The following is a 12,809-nucleotide window of genomic DNA, read 5'->3' as shown; positions in this document are numbered from 1 at the left end:
GTAGTTAGAAATCAATTTTCTTTCTAGTTTTCATAGCTTCTCTTTCTCCACACTTTAAACGGTCCTAATCTGCTTTCCTACTGTGACTTATTTCCAGTAATGTATAGTTGGGATAACAGCATCCTCACACCTGGTGGGCTGTGTAGCTATGCATGCTGGGAATGGTAACGATCATGAAGAACTGTGGAGTCACAATACAAGCCATTGCCACTTCAAACACGAAGACGTAAGTTCTGCTGATGATGGGAACTGGCCAAAGGCAATAACATCAAAACCGCAGGAGCACCTTTCACGTGTAAAAGCAAACTCAGTCAGGAGCAGACTGGCAGAGCACTCTGATGAGAAAGGACATATTTTATGAAAGCAGCTTCTTCTATTTGTTAAAGTGTGTGCTTTCAAAAATAAAATGCACATTCATTCATTTGTCCTACAAACACGTACTCAGTATGTAGTCAGGCATTTTGCTTGATACAGAGAGTGCCAAAATGAATGAATGAAGGAAAGAATGCCAAGATCTCAAAGTCTTCATAATCTAGCAGAAAGATCAAATATGTAAATACTTTGATGCCCAACAGCCAAATACCACCAGAAACATACCTGCATTCAAACAAAGGTGGGTTTATTATTTGCTGCAACAAAGGAGACCTCACGCCATGGAGACTAAAGGGGAATCTCAGAGGGTGCTGCGGGGACGTGTTATAGGATTTGGGTTGATGTTAGATAATTTTGGAGAAGGTTCAAGGAAGCAGGGGTTTGCTTTGGATTAAGTACTTTCAGAAAGTGGGAACAATTCTAAGATTGGGTATCTCAGTAATTGTTATCTAGGAGAAGGGAGGAATGGAATGGGGCTAAACCTGTAACTGGTAAAAAGAAGCAGCAGCCACTCACATTAGCTAGGAAAGGGGATATGTGGCTGTTTTTGTGGTTGGCAGTGTTCTTGTTTTTGTCTGTGCTCAGATGTGATTGTGGAGTGTCCTTGTTTGTGTTTTAACCCATTAAGTGGATTAGCCACAGAGTAACCTCATATGATTTTGATATTCTATGAAAATGTTATGTTCAGCAGGATAACACCATGGCCTAGCTGGGAGCTGGGGCTCCTTTTGCTTCCTCAATATTGAGTTACACTACCTTGATAAGTGCTAAATTACAAGAATACACAAGTGTTGTGGGAGTTTGAGAGACTGACAAATTCTGCTTACAAATAGATGTTTTTTAGAAATGTTCATATGAATGGTGTCTGAATGATGCACAGGAATTTATGGGTGAAGGAGAGGTCAAAGGTCATTTCCAAGCAGAAGCAAAGTGCATAAGCAGATATGAGCACACACAGCATGATGGGGGAACTATGAGTAGTACAGTGTGCTATAAATGAGGGGGAATGAGTTGGTGAAATTGAGGCCGCTGTCAGTAGGTAGTGGTCCAGTCATGAAGGGAACTTGGACTTCATTCAGCTGGAAATATGGACCCACCAAAAATTACCTGAATCAGAAAATAACATAATCAGATCTGTGTTCTAGAAGAAAGATTTTTGGCAGCCATATGGAGAACAAACTAGCTTGAGGAGAGAAAAAAGACACAGACCAATTAAAACACGACGTTAGGCAAAAGATAATGAGTGTTTAAATGGAATCGGTAGCAATGGGAATGGAGGACAGTGGAGATATAAGAGACATTTTCAGTATAGAATTAAGCAGACTTGGAGACTTACTTACTAAAAAGTAAGACGCATATGGGTAGGAATCATGTACATTTGCTCACCACTGTCTATATACCTTAAAATGAGTACAATACCTGGCCTATGGTAGTTTCTTGATGAATATTTGTTGAATTAATAAACTAATTGTGAGGGATGGGTTGGGGAAGAAGACGTCAATGAAAGAGAAGTAGTAGATGTTTCTAGATCATGGTGCTAAGTGAATGGTGATTTAATAAATTGAAATAAAGTTGGCTCTTTGTGGAGGAAGAAATTAGTTTGATTTTGGATGAACACGTAAAACAAAATAGACATTGTTAGCTTTATACATTAAAATTCTTCAAGGAGTATTTTTAAAATAAAAATAGCCTGAAGTGTGTTGATTAACTGAGTAAGAACCCGGAGTCCCAAAAGTGTTACCTTATGTTAAAAGAGGTTAATAACATTTCTTCCATGCTGAAAACTATCCTGCAATGGATAAGTCCCAGACTAATTAATTACATTTGGTGACTAAAGAAACAAAGCTAAAAAGTAAAATTCTGGAAAATATAATTGGCATATAAACTGAAAAACTTCTTGTCTTTACCATTAATTTTTTTCAGCCTTATTAAGGTATAATTGACATACAATAAGTTGCGTGTATTTAAAACCTACAATTTGATAAGTTTTGAGATATTTACATATATCTAAAATTGTCACTACAACGAGTACATCCATCACCTCCAAAACTTTCATCATATATTTTTGAAAGCCCTCCTTCTTTCCCGTATCACTCTACCCGGACCCCAAACCCAGGTCCCAAGCGACCACTGATCTACCTTCTCTATGTATAGCTTAGTGTGCAATTTTTAGAATGTTATATAAATGAAATTTTACACCATGTGGTTTTTTGTTTTGTTTTTGTCTGACTGCTTTCACTTAGCATAATTATTTTGATATTCATTTATGTTCTGGGTATTAAAACTTCATTCCTTTTTTATTGTTCAGTAGCATACCTACCATCGTATGATATGTAAACAATTTCTTTATGGGTTCAGCTGTTGATAGACATTTTGATTGTGTGATGATTTTAATTCTATGATACTACTCCCTTCAAGAAGTGAAGCCTAATTTCCCTCTCCTTTCTATTGTGGGCTAAACTTAGTGATCCATTTCTAATGAATAGAATAAAGTGGAAGTAATGGCATGCATCTTTTGAAACTAGGTCACACAACGATTTTGGACTTCCTTGCCCTCTCTTGGATCACCCATTCTGGGGGAAATCAATTGCCATGATGTGAGGAAACTGAAGCAACTCTATGGAAAATCTCATGTAATGAGAAATTACCCTCTCCCATCAACAGCCATGCACGTGAGCCATGTTGGAAGCAAATCTTCCAATTTCAGTCTAGACTTCAGATGACCGAAGCCCCTTGATAGCTTGACTGTAGTTTCATCAGGAAATCCAGAATGATAACCACCCAACTAAACTGCTCCCAAATTCTTGATCCACAAAAATGATGAGATAATAAATGTTGTTTTAAGTCACTTAACTTCAGAGTAACGTGTTACACAACAATAGGAAACTAATATAGGTTGTTTCATGTTTGGGGATACTGCAAGTAAACATTTATTGCTATAAATATTTTTATACAAGTCTTTGTATAGATGCATGCTTTCATTTTTTTTTTTTTAGTTTACTATATGTATTTGGCACAATTTTTATTTTGCCTTATATTACTTTCCATTCAAGTGTTGAGTTGACCCACCCAACAAGGTTATAAGCTCTAAGTACTTATTTAATATTCTATACAATGCTCAGCCCCATACTAATTGCCTAGTAAATGATCAATATTTTGAATTGAGACAAATTGGGAACAATAAGTACTCAAATGACTTTCCATGGGCACCTGAGAGGAAAAGGGAGAAGGTGATTGAATGTTGTTCGTGGACATAGTGACCTCCCCTATCTCCTCCTTGTGAAAAATGAATTGATTTGCTTTAGGTCCAGGGAAAGAATGTAGTTTGGAGTCCATAAATAAAGATCACCCCTAGGTGATATGAGTTATAATTTGAATACTACACATAAATGACAATAATTAATCCAACATCATCCTAATGAAAATCTGTAGTGACTCACTTCTCAAAACAGAAATAAAGTGTACCTTATCACATTGCTAGGCACTGCCCACTCCCTTTAAGCTCTTTTCAACCAGTCTAAGCTGTGCTTCGGGGAACTGATAATGGCACTGAGAATTTGAGTAAGATTTATATCTCAGCTCTCAGAAATGGCTGGAGAGAGGCATGTATATAGAAGTCCATACAGGAATGCCTTGGTTTTGTTCAATAGGTTTCTATGTGTTCAGTTCCTTTATCTGGCATGGAGGACACTGAGCTTTCTAAAGGGGTAGAAATATAGGATTTGAAATAGCCAACTATCTCAAAGAAACATTCTAGGCAAAGGGGGTGCTACCAAACTTAACCACCATGTACTGAATGATTCTATATGTTAGGGAAAGATAGGAATCACTCCACAGTAGTTCTTGAGAGCTAGTAAGAATAGGCATTTTTAAAAATATTTATGAGATTTTCTATTTTGCACTTTATTATACTGATCTTGCTTCCATTCTGCCAACAAATTTGCTTAAGGGAAATTTGTAACTGTTAAATCAAGAATGCAAAGAGGGAAAAATAATGTGCTTGGTGTCAGCTTTTTACACCAAAATTTACCAACTTTTTTTTTGGAGAAAAAGAGAGTGAAAAGATTCTCTAAACTTCTCTATCTCCTCCTTCAAGAGCCAACATTGGTCATCCTAGTCATGATGTTTTGCATAAGGGAGATCCCATCAACATAGGAAGAGGAAGACTGAGAAAACAAACCCATTCTAGGTCTGGTTGATTGGGAAATGCAATAGACAGAGTAGAAGAGAGCCAGAGTGAGTAAGAGAAATATCAAGGCTGCTGATACCCTCCCTGCCTCCAGCCCCCAACTTCATAGGCTCCTGATCAGAAACAATGCCGTTAATCGTAGCAATAATGGTATCCAGAGTATCAGTATTTGTCTGAGTTCCTCAAGCCTCAGTATTTGCAGGGTGACAGGAAGAGAATACACCTCACTCATGCATATATAGTGAATAGCATTAAGAGAGAAACTTTGAGTTTAGGAAAACTGAATCTTTTAGAATGGAATTTTCCTGAGCCTGTCTGTCCTTTAACCCAGAGGTAAACATTGTCTTATTATCCTGGTCAGGAAACAAATCAATCTGCCTTTTCTGCCACAGGGAGTCACTGTCCTCCATGCCTGTCTGCTATACAATCGACCTTGAAAAGATCATCTTTTCCAAGATGTGAAAAAACATGAGATCCATAAAGGACTCTGTCCCAACAACCAATCCACTCCCAAGATCCATGAATATCTATGTTTACGTTTATGATAAGACAAATATCATGACTGGATCCTTCTGGGAGGAAAATTTCTATCAGCTTACTATACCTCCCCCCATAACAAATGTTATTTCCGAAAAAATATTCCAAAAGAACTAAAAACTTTGTAAATGCTCTTAGATGCCTACCCCAAAATGGGATGTCTCTACAATAGAATCCCAAATTCTAATTGTCAATAGAAGGCAGAGGGGAAAACCAGAATTGTTGTCCAATATGAAAAAATATCCTAGGAAGCTGAATGGATTATTTGTCTTCTGTTGTTAATTTTCAGAAATCCAGCTGCCACAAACCTGGGAGGAGTGGCGAAACCTACTAGAGGGGGTGGGAAAGAAGAGAGAGCTTCTTGTTTAAATCTAGAAAGGTTTGGTAGCTTGTTTCCAAGATGGCCACCGTAAATTTCTTCCTTCCTGAATGTACATTTCATTCCCCACAAAAGAAGTAGTATTTATTTCTCTCCTTCTCTACCCCCAGCCTTGAATCTGGGCTGGACTTAGTGAATATCTTAAATAATAAAATTCAACAAAAGTAGCATTTCAGCACGTCTAAGACAGGTTATAAGAAGCCTTGCAGCTTCCATATAGGTCTCTTGAAATACCTGCTCTAAGGACAGTGTAAAAAGTTTGACTACCCCGAGACTGCCATGCTCTAAGCTGGCTTCATGGAAAAATGGATGTTCAACCTCTCCCCCATTTTCAACCCCCCTGGCCCGTACACCAGTCACATAAGATAAGGGACCATCTTGGTTATTCTAGTCCCAGCAGATGCAACATACAAAAAAACAAAAACAAACCAGAGAAACTCAACCAACTGGCAGAACGAAGATGCCGTATGTATGGCCCAGTTGAGCTGTCGTAGGCATCGCCAGTTACCATTACTATACTCCAGCCAAATCTCTGACTCACAAAATCATGCACATAAACAAATGGTCTTTGTTTTATGCCATAATGTTTGGAGGTATTTTGTTAAGAAGCAATAGATAACTGCAACAATAGGTTGAAATATATAATTGAAATACATGTTGTAAGACAGGTTTAAAAAATGAAATTTAGGGTCAATGTTAAAAAGAAATTATAAGTTTACATTGTGAGCTAATTAAAAGTTTAAAAGGGTAATTGAATCTTAAAAATGAATGGTTTGCAGAGTTAATAGGATTAGATATCTAATGATGTTTGAAATCTCTTTCAGATACTGACTGACCTGAAGTTGATAGTTATCATTCTAGGGTAGTGTATCTCATCCAAAGACAATTTTACCCTCCAGAGTAGATTCGGCAATGTCTAGAGACACATTTGGTTGTCACAACTGCGGTTAGGGTTGCTACTAGCATCTAGTGGGTAAAGACCAGAGATGCTGCTAAACATCTTATGATGCACAGGACTGCCCCCCATAATACAAAATTATCCAATCCAAATTGTCAGTAGTGCCAAAGTTGAGAAACCACGTTTTAGGATAACAGAGACAGCCATATTGTAATAAATGGCAACCCATTTCTTGGATAAATTCATAACTTCTTACATTTGCAGAGAAGTTTTTCTTGGTCAAATTTTCTTGTCCAAAATAGAATTTTAAATGTTTATGTGGATTGGAGCATATGGTTCTGAGTCTAATACACATACAGTTCTTCATGTATTTATTTGGTATTTTATTTCCAGTAGAAAATGCAGTAGGTACTCTGGATTTCAAAATAAGTTACCTGCCTGCCATGAGCATCTAATGTGGAGATGGACAGGTCAACCGTCACACTGCCATAGGATAATTATAGGACTAGCAGTTGAAAAATAGGACAAAGAACATCAGTGTAAGCAGGATAGTCTCAGGAAAGGCTTCAGGAGGAAGGAACTCTGGGCTGAGACTATATGGATAAGTAGAAATGTTTCAGTCTGGAGGCTGGGGAAAGATGGACTTCATAACAGCATAACAGGGACACCATGAAAAAGCATACCTGGTGTAGAGGTCTAATTACTTTAGGAGATAAATTGTGCTTTCCTTTATTAGTATATGGAGCAAATCAGAATTAAAATCATTGTAGGCTTCTGAAAATTTAATTGCAAAATGTGTAATGGCTGATAACATAAATCTCCAAGGGGAAAATTATGAAAAATAAGCAAGTTTTCAGAATCTAATTTTTCTCATGGTTCAGAGATTAAAAATATAAAAAATAAAAAAAACACCAATACAAGTTGGCCATGGCTAAGAAGAGATGTAAAACAGAAAAAAGCTTTTTAAGGACCCAAGGCCAGCATTAAATGTAGGGGTAAAGAATAAAGGGGCATTATAACCAGTGTGCAGGAAACATTAATTGTAAAAAAAAGAAAACCACAGGGCAAACTTTGGAAAATAAGTTTGCCTTTGTTGTTTTATAAATTCTTTTTCATGTCAGAACAATCGTTTTTTGAAATTCTGTTTAAAACCGAGCAGATCTTTATGATAAACAACCTAAAGTCTCTTATGCTATCACATGCCTTCAATTTTCTCACATTTTCCCTTTAGAGACATGAAAAATCCCTGTGGGCTTCAGAGTATCGTAAGTACTTTAGTCATACAATATTCAATTTGAACTGGTATCACTTGTAAGTTTTTATGATTGAAAAATCATATGGTACATTTTAAAATAGTCCCAAAGACCGTCATAGCATTTCTATAATCATTTGCTGCAATGATGTATTCTAACACCCAAGAAGATGTACCTGATTTCAAAAGACACATTTCCCTTGGCAAAACACCTATTTCAGAGTGGAACAAAGCTTCTTATTTCACAGCATACTCTGAAGGCGCGGAACATCACTGTAGCAACGTGTGTTAAAGGGTTGTGGCCTAACATGAAGCCAACACCAGAATCCCAGGGGACTAGGCTGGCCTGTTTATTAACTAGGTAGGGTCCGGGCTCTCCCCTAGCCACTGAGAAATTCTGTTTTCAAAAACTCAGTTGTTACATAATGATTTCAAAGTAGGTAAGTGGGACTTATGCTAATACATCTAGTGCACAAGTGTCCCAAATATAAGGTACATGATGTGATGATCCCTTTGCAGGAAGCAGAAACCAGATCATCCCCAGAGAAGCTCACTTAGATTGTTCTCATTTACACATGGTAGTTTTCTCAAAAATGTTTCTCAAAGTGTATTCTCTGACCACTTGCACCAATAAAATCAGAGGTGCTTATGAAAAGGCGGTTTCCTTGCTCTTTCAGACCTGATGGATAAAGAATCTTTCATTTGATTCTTAGGCATGCTAGGGTTTAACACGCATGTCTTTATGTTGTGAATCCAGAAAAATTTTGCATAAGAAAGTTACTTATTTCATTGTGAATTCACCCAGTATATAAAATTGTACTTAAAATATAAATTTGTATTTCTTTAACTAGTGGTGTTCAGTGTTATTAACCTATGTTAATAACATGTTGGGATATCAACATGTGGGGGAAATAACGACTGATTCTCTGTTTAGGAAATAAAATATTGCATCACAACATTTGTCAAAGCAAGTGAGCCATCATGGTAAGTCTTAATACTGTTTCCTCAGTTCCCACTTACAAGGTTTGGTGGGGCTACATTTCTCCAGATAGAGGAGTGGGATTCACAGATCTGATTTATCTAAAAACAAAAGAAGTGTTTTGCTTTGTTTTTTTAAAGTATGAATGTGGCCTGGTCCAGGAAAGGATTGTAGATTTAACTTAAGGGCCAGAACAACTGGGATAACAGCATCAAAAAGAGTAAAGTATGCTGTACTGATAGGATATTTTTCAAACATATGATGTATCACATAAAACACCAATCTTAAAATCGTGTGCTTCTATAGATGTTCAGTGCGCCCCATGACACGTAGCAAAATGTTATTAATATCTTGGGAGGGAGGCTTGGGTAGTGGCAGGAATTTATGTATTCATGACTGAATAAATAAAGCACAGTGCCCCTCCCTTCACAGGTCATTGTTCCTAAGGAGATTCCTGGAGGAGGCCATCCATTAGTTAGGAAGAGACATCTGGCTTCATGGAAATGAAAGAGGACCAGATTCCTCTTACTGCCATTTTGGGCTCATGAGAAAGATGAGTGAGGAGAAGAAACTGTGATGAGAAAGAGCCCCACGGAAGCAGAAACAAGACAGAGACAGAGAAGACACCACAAAGCCTCTGGAAGACTGAGGTTGGTTTTCCAGTTCTAGTTGATATGAGACCTAGCTGAACACCATGTGTTCCATGAGATCTCTGAATACCTGCCATATCCACATTCCCCTTTGATGTGAACTATTTTAGTGGGTCTTTGTTCTTGCAGCCTTGTAAGGCACAATAGGGTTGGTTCCCATGAGAATGTGATAAATAATTGTGTGACCTTCCATACAAAGCATTTACATTGAGGATCTGCCTCCTCGGTTGGTTTCAATAGCCTGACCTCTCTGAAATTGCTTCTGTATCTTTTATCAGCATTTTGTTTGGCTAAGAAATACACAGAAAAGACAGTATTTGGACTCAACTCATACTGTCTTGACTTGGGTAAACATGGTCTTTACTCAAGTTGAATTTCCTTTAAGTGATGGAAACTAACATTTAAGTACATTGCATGTGCAAAAATCTTTATGGTATTAGATCTTGAATCCTCACAGCTTTATAAGGTTCAAGCTCAGGGAGGTCAATTGACTTGCTCAGTGATCAAAGATAGAAAATGATAATATCCATACCATAATCCAGGCTTCTATCTCTTAGTTCAGAACTCTTTCTTCTAGACCAGTGTCACAAAATATGGTACACATAGCATTTATGGTTTCCCCTGATTACCTTTTCTTAAATATTTAAAGTTACACATTTATTTTAATATATATTGGAAAAATAATTAGAATCAAATTTGATTTTATAAATATATATATATGCAAATATATAGTAAATAATAGAACAGATGACATATAGATGTGGCAAAAATGTTGAAGAGAAATGATTTAGGTTTGAAACACTCACCATATCAAATTCATGTGAAATTATAAACATCTCGAAAATCTATTCAAAAGTGGTCCAGTGGCCATTTCTCCAGCCACTGCAGAAATACAATAATCTTTTAGTGATATATTGCCTGGGCTATCATACTCAGATGATGAAATGGACCTGGGAAACTGAAATGATTGAGAAATTGAAACGGTTAATTACTGGTCAATGGACACAAATACAAGAACATTCACAGACACATAGAAAAATCTTCTCATATTAAGTCTAAAGGTCTTTCAGAGTAATATAAATGTTCCATTAAGGGCATTTCTGTAACTGAATCATTGTACTTACATGGGCACCAGAGTATAGTAGCAATGGGACTGGATTAAGAAGTGATCCAAAATTCCGTTCTTCCAGCTCCATCCTCTGCTATCTGAAAGACTTTGGGTAAGACCTTTCACTCCTCCAAGCCTCTGTTTTGTCACTTAGAAATTGTGAATAAAAAAATACCTACCTGACTAGATCAAAAGATTATGGTAAAAGTATATTATACATTGTAAAGCTGTATGTACCTGTTAAGGAATATTATGCTTAGAAAAATAGTTAATAAAAGAAGGTTCAAATTTTCATCCTTCTAAAGAGATTTGTTTGCCTTGTTTTCTCTGATATTGCAAAGCTTGATGTATTTCTTTTAAGAAATACAATTATTTAGGGACACAGAATCACATTTAAAATGTGAAGGTTGGAAGCACGTTTATAATGGGTGATAGGGGAAATACTGTATTAAAGGGAGGAATTTTTTTTTTCAAGAATGCTTACAGCACATTAGATTACATATTGGATGATATGGTCCAATTTAAACAAACAAAAACTGTTCTTCTTAGAATTCTAATGAAGAGAATGTGTTTATTTTTCACTGCATGGGCTCCACCAGTCTGATGAAATATTTGAAGTGAGGAATTCATACTCGCTCTGCATCTGTCTCATGCCAATCGTCACTAGCTGGTTTGAGAATGTTTCTCTTTCTTTCACTGCCAGCGTGGAGCTTGCTGAAGTTCTGAAAGCCTATGTCATCATTTTGTTGTTTAAGCCCTCATGGAGTTTATCTTTCCAGAGTAAAATCACTCTAGGAGGAGCTTTAAACATCAGGCTTGCTGAGTGAGATGGATGCATGGTACCATATAAGTATAAAAGGCTTACTTTTTTGTTTGTTTACTTTTTTTAGAAACATTTCTGTATTCCTTGATAAACTCACTTTACTTTTCCCTAGGCTGAACTCTGCCCTTGAAAATCACTCAGTACTCTTTGCCCTTGGTTAGATATCAAATCTGATGAACGTTTCCAAAAGCCATTTCTCTTCCAGATGACCTATGGAGGTTGTTTCAAGTACCGTGATTCTAAATTGCCTTTTATTTCTCAGTAATATTCTTCTGCTCAAATATCTGGAAGAAAAGTTGCTTATTGTACCCTCTAGTGGTGATTGCGACATTCTTTTAAAAGATATTTTTATTTCATTCTTTGGACTTATACTGTAATTCATACAGTATAAAAGAGTTTTATCAATCTTTCTGGAGATACAAATAATGAAAATCAATTGTATTACACTATCATGGTGTTTATCATTGCATCAAAATTAGTTTCATAGGAAAGTGACTCATTTTCCTCATATTTTAACCAAAATGTCATTCAAATTTTTTAAAATGTTCGAATTCTTTCTTCTTTCATTTTGGAATATTGCCAGTAAGCAGTTATTCACACTACTTGAGATAGTATATATAACATTCTACATATCCCAAACTATCATTTATCTATGCATTTATAGCTCCTTTTTGCTCATTTTTAGTTATGTGTACATCTCATTTTCTAGAATTTACAATATTTGAAATAAAATAAAGAAGCTACATATGAAAAGTTCTGATTCTAAAAGAACTAAGAATTTATCCATTAATCCTTCCTTTCTTTTTCTGCTTTCCTCACTCTTCGTGCTCTTGCCACCCCACAACGAGCTAGGGCACATCATCTTTAAACTGAGGGGAAGCACATGTTTTGGAAGAGCTGCTGCTAAGAGTGTTGCTATCTCTCCAGCTACATTCTTCTCAGGTAGAAATTTAATTAGGTATTTTTATTCTAAAGTTCTTGCTTCCAAATTCTTAATGAGTTATAGTTTGAATATAGATGATTTGAATAAACGCAGTTAAGAAAAACAAAGGAGATAAACAGAACAGGTGGTTTTCAACAACAACTTGAAATTAAGAATTGTCTTCAACTAAGAATAATCAAGAGATAAATTAAAATTTATAAATGACTCAAATGACTCATAAATTAAAATGACTCAAATAGATAAAAATGTCTTGTTCCTGGATAAAAAAAGGCTCAGGATTTTAAGATGCCAATTTCCCTAAATGAACCCATAAATTCAATGACATCCCAATAGAATTTTAGTAAACTTGACCAAATATTTTAAAATTAATCTGAAAGAATGTGCAAGTGAAAATACAATTGAACAAAAAACAATGGAAGGATGCTCAACCTCAGTAATTATTACAGAAATATAATTCTAAACAAGCTAAAAACTTCACTGATCATCTTGGCAAATATTTTAAAAGTTTATAATGCAAAATTTTTGAAAGTGTGATGAAATAGGGAATTTCAGGACTACAGGTAGGAATGCAAATTAATATAACCTTTTGGAAAGTAAATTTGGCAATATTCATTCAAATGTTTTTGACTCAGCAATTCCATTTCTACACTCTTCAGACTTTATCCTACAGAAATATTTT

This window comes from Rhinolophus hipposideros, assembly GCF_964194185.1.
Source record: "Rhinolophus hipposideros genome assembly, chromosome: 6".
NCBI classification, from domain to species: Eukaryota; Metazoa; Chordata; class Mammalia; order Chiroptera; family Rhinolophidae; genus Rhinolophus; species Rhinolophus hipposideros.
Note: the sequence above shows the minus strand (reverse complement) of the source record.